Below are 11275 nucleotides of genomic sequence, written 5' to 3' on the forward strand. Positions count from 1 at the left end.
AATATTTGGGCTGTGTGGGGGTGGTGCTGGGGGTGGACAGACCAATGAATAAAATGGAAGATATTGTTTGTCCCTCTTAGAAGGCAGATCCTTAATATCTAGGTTGGGCTGGTAATAAAATGGCAATTGTAAAAGAGCACAGAGGCCTGGACCACATGTACAATTGTATCAGGTGGGAATAAGGTCATAGAGTCTGGAGGTGGTAGAATGGATTGTACCTCTGCAGGTGAGAAATTTTTATGCACTCTTATGTAAAAAAAAAAAAAATCTGCATTCAAGTGGAAAACTAGCACAAAAGGGATTAGAAGTGTTCTTCCTACTGTGCTAGATGTTTTAACTACAGGGAGATTTATTTTGTGTATGTGCAAGAAAGCATTCTCCACCTGCACTCAGGTAGTACACTCTTCTTATGCTTTGCTTTTATGAGGCTAATAAACTGAAGCTCAGTCCAGACAAGATGGAGGCTCCATCAACCCTATCTCTGACTCCAGACACCTATTCAGAATGTTACAGCACCCGGTATTCCCAGGTGGTCTCCCATCCAAGTACTAACCAGGCCTGACCCTGCTTAGCTTCCAAGATCAGACGAGATCGGGCGTGTTCAGGGTAGTATAGCCATAGACATAGCCGTAGATATGATTCTATCTAACGCCCAGTGCCAGCCAGCACTGGGTTAGCTTGGGTGGTAGCCTGGCGGTAAGCCTCACAAACGTGCCTTTGGACACATTTGTGACAGTGCGCCCCTGTGGAAAGCTGGAGCGCCAAGCTCAGGCTTGGGCTCTCAGTGGTTCCCAGACTTTTTAGAACTAGGACCCACTTTTTAAAACAACACTCTGTCAGGACCCACCTAGGTTTACCAGAGTTTTAAAAAAGGAATTCTAGAAAGTAATAATATTTTATTTATTTATAAGTAATAATAACTAGAAAAAGACCCTCAAACATTTATCTCCCTATATTTACACATTCTTGCAAACTGCAAGAACAGAGCTCTTTGCAGGTAATTAGCAGCTACAGTATCTGATTTTTGAAGAGCCTCAGGGCTTGAGGCAATTAATCTGATCTTTCTGTCACCTTTTGATGACCCACCAAAAATCAGGTTGTGACCCACAGTTTGGGAACCACTGATCTCACTAACTACTTCTGCTAACTACTCTAACCCTAGAGCCATCAGCCCCTTCCAGTAGATTTTTGTTTTTGGCTACTATAAATTTATCATGTCATTTGGGGAGCGGGGAGGTATAAAAGTAGCTAAATGTCTTCCGCACTAATGTATTTTTTGAAAAATGGATTTTGAAAATCTAAGAACAAAAAATAATTCTTGCATTCAAAACGTACCATCCAGAATTTTCTTTAAAAAACAAACAAACAGCCCTGACATCAGAGATTGCACATGTTCCTTAGAGAGGGTCTTCAGTGTTTTGTATCTCATGAGTGTCATTGGATGTAATTGTTATCAAGCTAAATATTCATGTACGAATAGTCTGGAATAAATTCTCTTGCAAATTGACAGAGGGCAAGTCAGAACTGTCCTTGATCCTCTCATCTGCATCCTCACTTTTGAAAAACTGTCTAGCAGGCTCAGGCCTGTGCTGCATTGCAACAAAATATGCTTGGCTAATGGGGGGAGGATCTGTGCAACAGCCAGCAGACATGCTTCTCATCCTGATTATTTACATTTAAGCAGCTGTATGTAGTAAAAAAAAAAAAAACACGTCTTAAAACAAATTTATTACAATGTCCTGGAGCACCTTTAAAGAGCCTCCGTGGAATTTTGAGCTGACACTTGACATCCAAAGAAAAGCTTGCATCCAGACTTTGCATTTCAACCTTTCCTTGAGTTGTGCAAGTTTTGAAAAGTTCCTTCCAAATTGTGCAGACAACACCTTCCAAAATAAGAGCAGTAAAATGCTGTCACGCTATGAATGCACAACAACATGCTCATCCCAGGAGCATCCCAGGAGCATCCCGGGACATGTAATTTTCGCTGTTCTTGAAGGCCTTGGTAAGGACTCACAGCTGTAGGAACTGGAAAAAAGTATTACGATGAACTTCTGTAGGGCGCTGTACTCAACTCATTGTAGAGTGGAGCATTATGAGCTGATAAAATCTGTATTCTGAAACGGGGAAGTACACATTTCGGTGACATCACTAACAGTATGGTCAAAGGGGAGGAGGGCCAGTACAGGCATTCCCCCCCCCCCCATCTGCAGATCTGGTATCTGCAGTTTTACCTGTCTGAGGATTCTCGGCCCCTGGTACCCCCCTCGGCCTGGTGCCCCCCTCGGCCCCTGGTGCCCCCCTGCACCCATTTCCTTTGTTTTCCATTAGAAGTGAGGGTGTTTCTTGCTTAATCAAAGATCACTCTTGCTTAATTGAAGAACGCGTCATGCAGGAAACCATCTTGCACGCTAGAGAGAGACTAACCGGTTGACTAACCTATTAACGTTTGATTAGTCTCCTCCTCCTTACTTGGCCCCTTCCTCTATGTGGGCTCTTTGAACAAACCAAGAAATGAAGAGCATGCTAGAAGCTGCTGAACTTGGAGACGGCACAAAGCCATCAGTACTAGTGGCAGTTGATAGACCCAGTGGCGTCACTAGGGTTTGCATCACCCAGTGCAGGAGGCCAGCGTTTCACCCCCATGATGGACCTCCTCCCATGCACTGGGTAAGGCAATGCCCCAGACGGTGGGCAAGGTAGTGCACCATTGCTTTGCCCTGCTGGTTTTTTTGGGCTTTAACTTTTGATAGATTAGATCTATTTCAACATGGTTCATTTCATGGCATTCCACTGTAAATACAAGTGGAATTATATATAACATGAAGATATCATTAAAAAATACCAAGATTTAAAATTTTTTGGCCAGTATTGGTATCACTCAGTGCGCATCATCCAGTGCGATCCCTATCTTCCCCGCACTCCCCTAGCAATGCCACTGGTTAGACCATGAAGTTGTCTTTTAAAGCCTAAGCAAGTGGCCATCACTAAATCTTGTGGCAGTGAATTGGAAAGGTTAATTACGTGCTAAGTTAAGAAGTACTTCCTGTTGTCTATCCAGAATCTATTCCTTTCTTTTTAGAAAAGGGTCACACTCCTTGAATAGAAGCTTGGATATCATGTTTTTCCTTTGCTAATGGTGGTGATTGGTAACTGGCAAAGCACATTTTCAAGACTGGGATTCTTCTCTCTTTGCATGTGGAGAACCCTTTGTGGAGGGTTCCTTCAAGGCTTTCAGGATAACCCTCCCCCTCTTTGCAATGTGCCAGGCCATTCACATCAAACCGAGCCCTCTCCAATGCAGCCCTCAGCCTGGAAGGTGCCTACAGCAAGAGTAGGACTTTCACCTCAAGTGAAAAGCTGGGGAGGAGAAGATGCTTCACACTGAGGCAAAGGAGGGCCTCAATATGATAGCTTGGTATATCATTCAGTTTCTGGGACAGACCCAGTACAGAGATAGCATGGCAGGAAAGGAGACACCAGTGATGGAGTTCCTCTGAACCTTCTTCTCTTTGTGGACCATACCAGCTAATAGCAGCTATTATTAATAGCTAATAATAATTATAATTCCAATTCCACATTTTTCTAGCAATAATTTTGAACATTAGGGTTCATGCATGCTTACCATATTTATACTTACCATATTTATACATATTTTTACTTACCGTATTTATACGCTGCAAAAATGACCCTGCACGAAAGACAATGCTGTGTTCTTAGCATCATTTGTGAAAGTGGTGTCAGATAAGAGCTGGTTAACCACAACTCTAGAAGGCTACCGGCTTTCAAAATGCACACACCTCGATGACACTTTTCACAGGGACCATAAAATACCTTTGAATGGTTTGTCAGTTTGGCTCTTGACTGTTCTTCAGAGTTCTGGGAATGCTAAGTAAAGGGAAGACTAGTGTTTCCTCAGTGTGAAAGTCAAGACCACTGTCTCTACTGTAGAGGTGCCAGAGAGTTCAGGACTTTAGCAGGTAGCTTCTGATCTAAGTTTGTGCGGATGCCTCAGAACTCACTTTAGTTACAGAAGATACAGGGGCAAGAGATATAGACCCCTTTGATTCTCAGGCAGTGTGTCACCTCTGAATTAACCATGCCTGGTGAAAATTCTAAGTTGGAGAATGCTCTTCTGCCCCTGTCTACTTAAGAAAAGCCTTCTACCCACGCCAGCTCCAGCAATCAAATCCAGGCACTGAGGGCTGGAGCCCTCCCATTGTGGGTGCTGTCATCCATCACCCACAACATGGCCCAGTCAGGAAGTCTAGAGCATCTCTGAAGACCAGGGGCGACCAGCTGGCTCAAGAATGAGGACTGGAAAAGATCGGAGAGGCCTATGGACTCGTGCCAGACCTGAAGCTGTATTCAGCAGGGTAAACAAACTTGGCTTTTGAGGTGAGGGGCCAAGATATATTTTTTTAATTATTGAGCTGTGTGCACATTATAAAACCATTACAGAACCAAAGTATATAACATTCCAAATTACAAACAGGCAGTTTATACAAAGGGGTAATAAAATAAATAATACATTAACTAGCTCCAGTGCTCTGAATTCATAGACAGTAAATGGAAGTATATACATCAGAGGCCATAAAAATGCATACATTAAACGAGAGAGCACAGTGGTTACAGAGTCTTCGTCTGGTTCCTTCCTGGCTCTGCAGAGGTCTATTAGTGCGAGGGGGAGGAGGGCCATGTTGGCCACTTAAGTCGTTATTGATTGAGAAATAGAAATGCAGACCTCAGAGGGTCGGGCGGCAGGAAAAGGGCGAGGACTGAATTTCACCCAACGCATTTCACACGAAGGCCTAAGCAAGCTCCTGAAGGTGATCGTGCATGAGCGCTACAACAGGGGCACCCTGAAAGGAGGGCTATGGGAAGATGCCCCTTACATCAGTTTCACTAGATGGAAAGCAACACTGGAAGTGCTGTGTTCAGTACATAGTAGGGCTGCTGAAGGCTGTCCACTGGCAGAAATAAACTCAGAAGCAATGAAGAAAAACACAATTTTGTATTTCAAGTTATCCTTTATTTATTTATTGAAATTTTATTTCTCTTCTACCTTTCCCCTCATTAACAGGGCACCCAACTTGCATAAAACTCATGAAGATCACAATAAAATGGCAACATAATTTATAATACGGAAAAACACAAAGAAGCGCAGCAAGGAAAAACACCGAAAGGAGTATAAACCAGTGTTTCTCCAGGTTTGTCCTTCACCATTTTCCTTCACATGGTCCACCTATTTGAAGCACCAGCAGAGGTAATTGATGATGACATCATTGCCAGTTACTTCTCGGTTGGGAGGTCAGTCGTGACGTGACAAACACCAGTAAGAGGCTCAGGGTGGACGGGAGGACATTTTTGAGCATGGAAAACATGCTTTGTAGCTTCCTACTACTGTTTGTTGTGTTGTGTTCCTGGTCTTGGTGCTAGACGGCAGGGGTCCAGGAGTCCTTCTAGTATCACCAGACACCAGCTCAAGAACCATTGGTGGTACCTGTACCGCTGGTTGAGAAACACTGGTATAAATGGCTTAGCAGTAATACATTAAAACCCAGAACAAACAGCCAACCCTATTTATATGACAAAATAAGCATGATAAAGTCAACCAACAAAACTAGGGTGGGAAAGCCTGGACAAAAAAAATGTTTTGTTGGAATGTTAACATGGAGGGCGTAGTCCTCAACTCAGTTCCATAGTAGCTGCACCACCACAGAGAAGGCTTTGCCTCTTGTTGCTGCTGGAATATGACGTCAAAGAACAAGTTGGTTCATATGCACTGTTTCCACTTCTGACCTACTTCATGCTACTTCTGAGTAGGCATGAGTAGGATTGTACCATTGAATGTACTGCACAAAGAGTAGCCTCTGCCTGCCTAGGGAAAAAAGAGAGATCTCCAAGCAAACCGAGGGCCCAATCCTATCCTTCCCAGCGCTGACGTAGCTGCATTGCGGCCATGAGGTAAGAGAACTAATGTTTCATTACCTTGACGAGGCCTCCATGACTGCCCCCTCTACCTCAGGATGTAGCTCACATCCCATCACATCCCATTTTATGTCAGAATGCCCGATGTAAGGGAGGGCACCAAGATGCAGGTCTCTTGTTGTTTTGTGTGCTCCCTGAAGCATTTGGTGGGCCGCTGTGAGATGCAGGAAGCTGGACTAGATGGGCCTATGGCCTGATCCAGCTGGGGATGTTCTTATGTTCCCATTGGTATGGCTGCATCAGCGCTGGAAAATTGGATAGAATTGGGCCCAAACTCTCACAGAGCAAGTGCAGAGTTGCACTATTCCTTTCTGCTTGGCTTAATGAGAGCACCTACATGCTGTAGTGCTGTCAGGGACCCTGCTTTTAGCAGAGCCCAAGATTGTCTAAATACACGTGTGTAGGATCTTTCCTACTAGACACGGATGGGGAGGGGACACTTGCTGTGAACCAAACACCCTTCCTGCACCCACAAGAGCAACTGTTACCCTGCATATGCCCAATCTCATCTGATCTTGGAAGCTAAGCAGGGTCAGGCCTGGTTAGTACTTGGATGGGAGACCGCCTGGGAATACCTGGTGCTATAGGCTTATACCATAGTCTTTCGAGACTGAAGGTTGCCAACCAAGAACATAAGAAGCAGGGATGGGGAAATCCAGAGTGGTTTGACTTGAGTCAAGTCACGAGTCTCTGCTCCCCCATGACTTGACTCGAAAACGAGTCCTAATGGGCAGACTTTCTGAGTTGCCCAGAACATTTTGGCAACTCAAAAAGACTCAAGTCTCGAGTTGTTCCCTTTAAAAACCTAGCTGTGAAAAAAACAGAGCTCTGTGTATGCGTGTGAGTCCTCTTTAAACACTCCCCTGTTGTGCCCATCCCATCTGTGACCAAGGCAGGAGGGGGTGGGAGGGACTGCACGAGAGCAGGGTCAGGCGTTACAAGAGAGAGGAGGGTCACACACAGCAGCTGTGAGGCTTACCTGAAAGACCCAATTCTTTGCAGCTCTACTCAGAAGTAGTCCCATTTGCACCAGTCATTCCATGAGGCTTCCTCCTCCGAAGTAACAATGGAGCACACTCCATTTGCAGCTCTACTCAGAAGTAGTCCCATTTGCACCAGTCATTCAATGAGGCTTCCTCCTCCGAAGTAACAATGGAGACCACCAGTAGTGTAGCTAGAGGGGGTGGAAAGCACTAAAATTTGCAGGGAGCCTCACCTCAGCTTGCAAAGTGCTACGTGATGCATGGAGCCTGGCCACAGGTATGCAAGCGGCCCTCTCCCCTTCAGAGTAGGGATGTGCAGGGCAGAGGCAGCAGATGAGGCAGAACTGCCCCATTGTTCTCCATGGAAAAACACAACAGCTTCTCCACCAGCTTAACAACAACAACAACAACAACAACAACAACAACAAAGGATCTCCTCTATGGAGAACTCATGCAAGGAAAGCGCCCTACAGCTAGACCACAGCTGGGATACAAGGACATATGCAAGAGGGATCTGAAGGCCTTAGGAGTGGACCTCAACAAGTGGGAAACCCTGGCCTCTGAGCGGCCCGCTTGGAGGAGGGCTGTGCAGCATGGCCTTTCCCAGTTTGAAGAGACACTTGGCCAACAGACTGAGGCAAAGAGGCAAAGAAGGAAGGCCCATAGCCAGGGAGACAGACCAGGGACAGACTGCACTTGCTCCCGGTGTGGAAGGGATTGTCACTCCCAAATCGGCCTTTTCAGCCACACTAGACGCTGTTCCAGAACCACCTTTCAGAGCGCGATACCATAGTCTTTCGAGACTGAAGGTTGCCAACACCTGAATAACAACGGTATTTATATACTGCCTTTCTGGTCATTGGATTACTCCTCTGACTTTATTCAAGGCAGTTTACATAGGCAGGCTGTTTCTAAAACCCCAAGGAGATTTTTACAATCATAGAAAGGTTCTGTCTTGCAAGAACCGCACAACATTTCAGATGGATCTTTCTGATCTGGTATCACTTCTGGCCTCCAGTTTCCCCCCACACAGGTAGACAAGCAGCTCCTTCATCTCTCACATGAAGGGCAGCCAAGACGCTTCTTCGCTCACACCAAAGAGCAGGTGGAATAACTCAGCTCAGCTTGTCAGCTGCTTCAAGGTCTCGCTATTCCCGGAGCTGCCAGTGGCCTCGAACTGGCAACCTTCGGATGTTATTTTAAGGCTAACGGAGGCTCTACCCTCTGGACCAGACCTCCTGCCCTCCTGCCTCCTTGCACCCAAGGAGGCTCTTCTTACTCCCGAGAAAGCGGGTGCAAGGAGAGCCTCTTCAGTAAACATTTTCTTTTATTGAACGTTGTATAGATTTAATATATATTACTGTTGCTGTTGGCATCCTTCAGTCTTGGAAGACTATGGTATCACGCTCTGAATAGTGGTTCCGGAACAGTATCCTCTCTAGTGCGCAAAGCCTGGGTAGAGTAGATATGGAGGATAGGCTGTTACCCATGCAGCAAATCCCCTCTCTCCACGTCGCTGAAATGGTCCAATGGAAAGGCAGAAGCCAATACGGTTGGTTCCAGCGGCGTTGCAGGAGTTATTTATATTTGTATCTTCATAAATAACTGTAACTTCATGTATATAATCATCAGACCAATAAGTTTTAAAGAAAGACGTTTTCTTCTTGAAAAAGAAGTTTAAACATCTTGGGGCGGCCTCTCAGACACCCCCTTGCAGCCTGGCACTGCTGGCCTCTCCAGCCACCCCCTTTGTACTCCACTGGTTCGTTCATCCCTCTGCAATCGCAGCCAACGCAATGCTGGCTCAAGTACCCTTTCCATCAGTTGTACAGAACCCCAGCAGGGATAACATTGCATAAAGGGGCAAGTTTAGCATGGCTGTACTCTTTTCACACACACACACACACACACACACACATTTATTTAATTATATGATTCAGTTATTCACTTAATAAAAGCAATTTGGGGTGGTGAAGAAGCTTTACTGCCTGGAAAGATGCAACTCTCGGTTCAGGTGCCCTGGATAAAGCACTTGTGCCCTACTTAAGCCCTTTCCTACTTAACTAATCAGAACAGTTTGGAAAGTGTTTTACCCTTGACAGTGACCTATATTACAATTAAACCTCATGATCTAGGCTTCCTATTTGCCCAAGGAGACAACAAGATTTGCTATGTAATTTGAGAAGCACTTACGCTACCGCTACTCGTGTTGTAAGCTGATTATAAATAAAGTTTGGCGCAATTGCTTCCATCGTGTTGGAAGGGAAAAAAAAATAATTCAGAATTCACAGTCAAATAAAGCCCGCAACCCTGATGTGTAGTTGCTTCTTGAGACTGCCGTACATAAATCAGATTCTGCTTAGCAACTGCTGCATATCATGTTTATTAAACACCTTCTGGATGTTTAGCAGCATGTAGCTAAAAAAAAAACCAACAAAAAAAGCCCACATGAAAAACTGTCTTTCCATCTTCAATGCTTTGTCTGTCCAGTGGTTCTCTGTACTAAGCCTTGTGTGGAACAGGTATTGCAAATGTGCCTGCCTTTCTCTAAAGGAGGGGTCTCCAAACTCTGGCCCAGGGGCCAGATGCGGCCTGCAGAAGCCCCCACAGCCAGCCTTTGATCCCCTGAGAGCCTCTGGCCCAGTTGACCAAATACAACCAGAGTTGTGCTTGTGGGTGGGGGAATGGGGGTCCATTTAAGTGAGTGTGCTTTATTTCTTGGGCTGTGTTGGTGCTTGTAGAAATCCTGGACCATTCATTCATTCATTTCAGTCATTCATCTAAGTTCCATCTCTAATATATTTATTTAAATTTTATATTTAATTTTTTCCCCAGCCCTCAACACTGTGCCAGATATTTGATGTGGCCCTTCGGCTGAAAAGTTTAGAGACCCCTGCTCTAAAAATAGCTTCTTAAGCTCTTTTTTTTTGGATGCAGTAAACTTTAAAGATGCCGTTTTGACATGCTGAACAGTTATGAATGTAGCCCCTGCATGGCAAGACATCCTGAAGATCCCTTAAAATCGGAAATTCTGCAAACAATAATCTCTAATCAATAGGGCTATCATCCGAATAAAGAAATTGTACAGCACAATCCTGTGCATATTTACTCAGAAGCAGTGGTGTACCTGGAGGGGTCAAGTACCCCCGGGTGGCCTGTCCATCCTCTGCCCCCCGCCCGTTTTCCCCTCTTTTTTCAAAGCAAAAGAAACTGGCGGCACTGTCAGCTTATTTCACTTTAAAAAAAATATGAAAAAGGTACCCATTTGGAGTGGTGTGATACTGCCCCAACCATGCCAGAAGTAATTGCAGTGATGTTATCATGTCACCACCATTACTTCCTGGTGAGGTTATATATCATTAGATGTGTAATTTTATACAGAGTGCAATGAAACAAACCGTGTTGAAATATCTGTATTCTGTTACCCTGCACATGCCTGATCTTGTCTGATCTCGGAAGCTAAGCAGGGTCAGGCCTGGTTAGTACTTGGATGGGAGACCACTTGGGAAGACCAGGTGCTGTAGGCTTATACCATAGTCTTTCGAGACTGAAGGTTGCCAACCAACCATCAAAAGTTATAGCCAAAAAACCAGTGGGGTGGGATAATGGTGCTTCACCACGCCCATCTCTTGGGGCATTTCCCCTTCCAATGCATGGCAGGAAGTCCACCATGGAGGTGATGCGCTGGACTCCCATTTCGGGTGATGCAAACCCTAGTGAAGCCACTGGTTCATTGTAATGCAGAGGTTCCTTAAAGGCCTTCCCCCGTAGTGTTGCAGAAAGACTGACTGAAGTAACCAGAATAAAACAAGTGCAAATTAAAGAAATTTGTGAAGGACTAGTGATCATCTAAAGGCATCTAAAGGCATCTGTGAAGGACTAGTGATGGCAATAGTTGTGGTTGGCAAACATTGCTTTTCCACTAAAAGGCAAATCCTATTCCACAGGCAAAGCCTATGCCCTGTTCAATATCACCAGCAAAAGTTGCTTGCCATTGGCTGGTGATCCATGATCTCTACGCCCAAACTACTGAACATCACAAGGCTGATAAGCAATTCTCTACACATGACTCTGCATTTTAAAAAAAGAGGGGAGCTTTGACTCCACTGATGTCTGATAGGTTAATCTGTTTGACTTTGTTGGCAGTCACTTCTGTAGCAGTATGACAAATTCATTTTCAGCCCTCAGTTACAGTCCTTATGAATACACTAGGAAAAAAAACAACACACTCTATTGCATTTAAAATAGTTACTTATTGAATAAATGTCACCTTTTCTTCTTACACATCTGCCTTGTCTTCCTAT

The 11275-nt window shown here is 44.9% G+C and overlaps 1 non-coding gene and 2 pseudogenes across 1 annotated transcript; 2 read left to right on the forward strand and 1 right to left on the reverse strand.

The window, feature by feature from the left end:
* Positions 1–504: 504 nt before the first annotated feature.
* Positions 505–623, reverse strand: LOC136638103 (5S ribosomal RNA). Its single transcript, XR_010793588.1, has one exon. It is a non-coding gene; the product is annotated as a 5S ribosomal RNA (ribosomal RNA).
* A 5835-nt stretch (positions 624–6458) lies between these two features.
* On the forward strand, positions 6459–6578 carry LOC136638247 (5S ribosomal RNA; annotated as a pseudogene).
* Positions 6579–10380: 3802 nt separating this feature from the next.
* LOC136637274 (5S ribosomal RNA) lies at positions 10381–10498 on the forward strand (annotated as a pseudogene).
* Positions 10499–11275: the final 777 nt, after the last annotated feature.

The sequence above is a fragment of the Tiliqua scincoides genome, chromosome 1, assembly GCF_035046505.1.
Source record: "Tiliqua scincoides isolate rTilSci1 chromosome 1, rTilSci1.hap2, whole genome shotgun sequence".
NCBI classification, from domain to species: Eukaryota; Metazoa; Chordata; class Lepidosauria; order Squamata; family Scincidae; genus Tiliqua; species Tiliqua scincoides.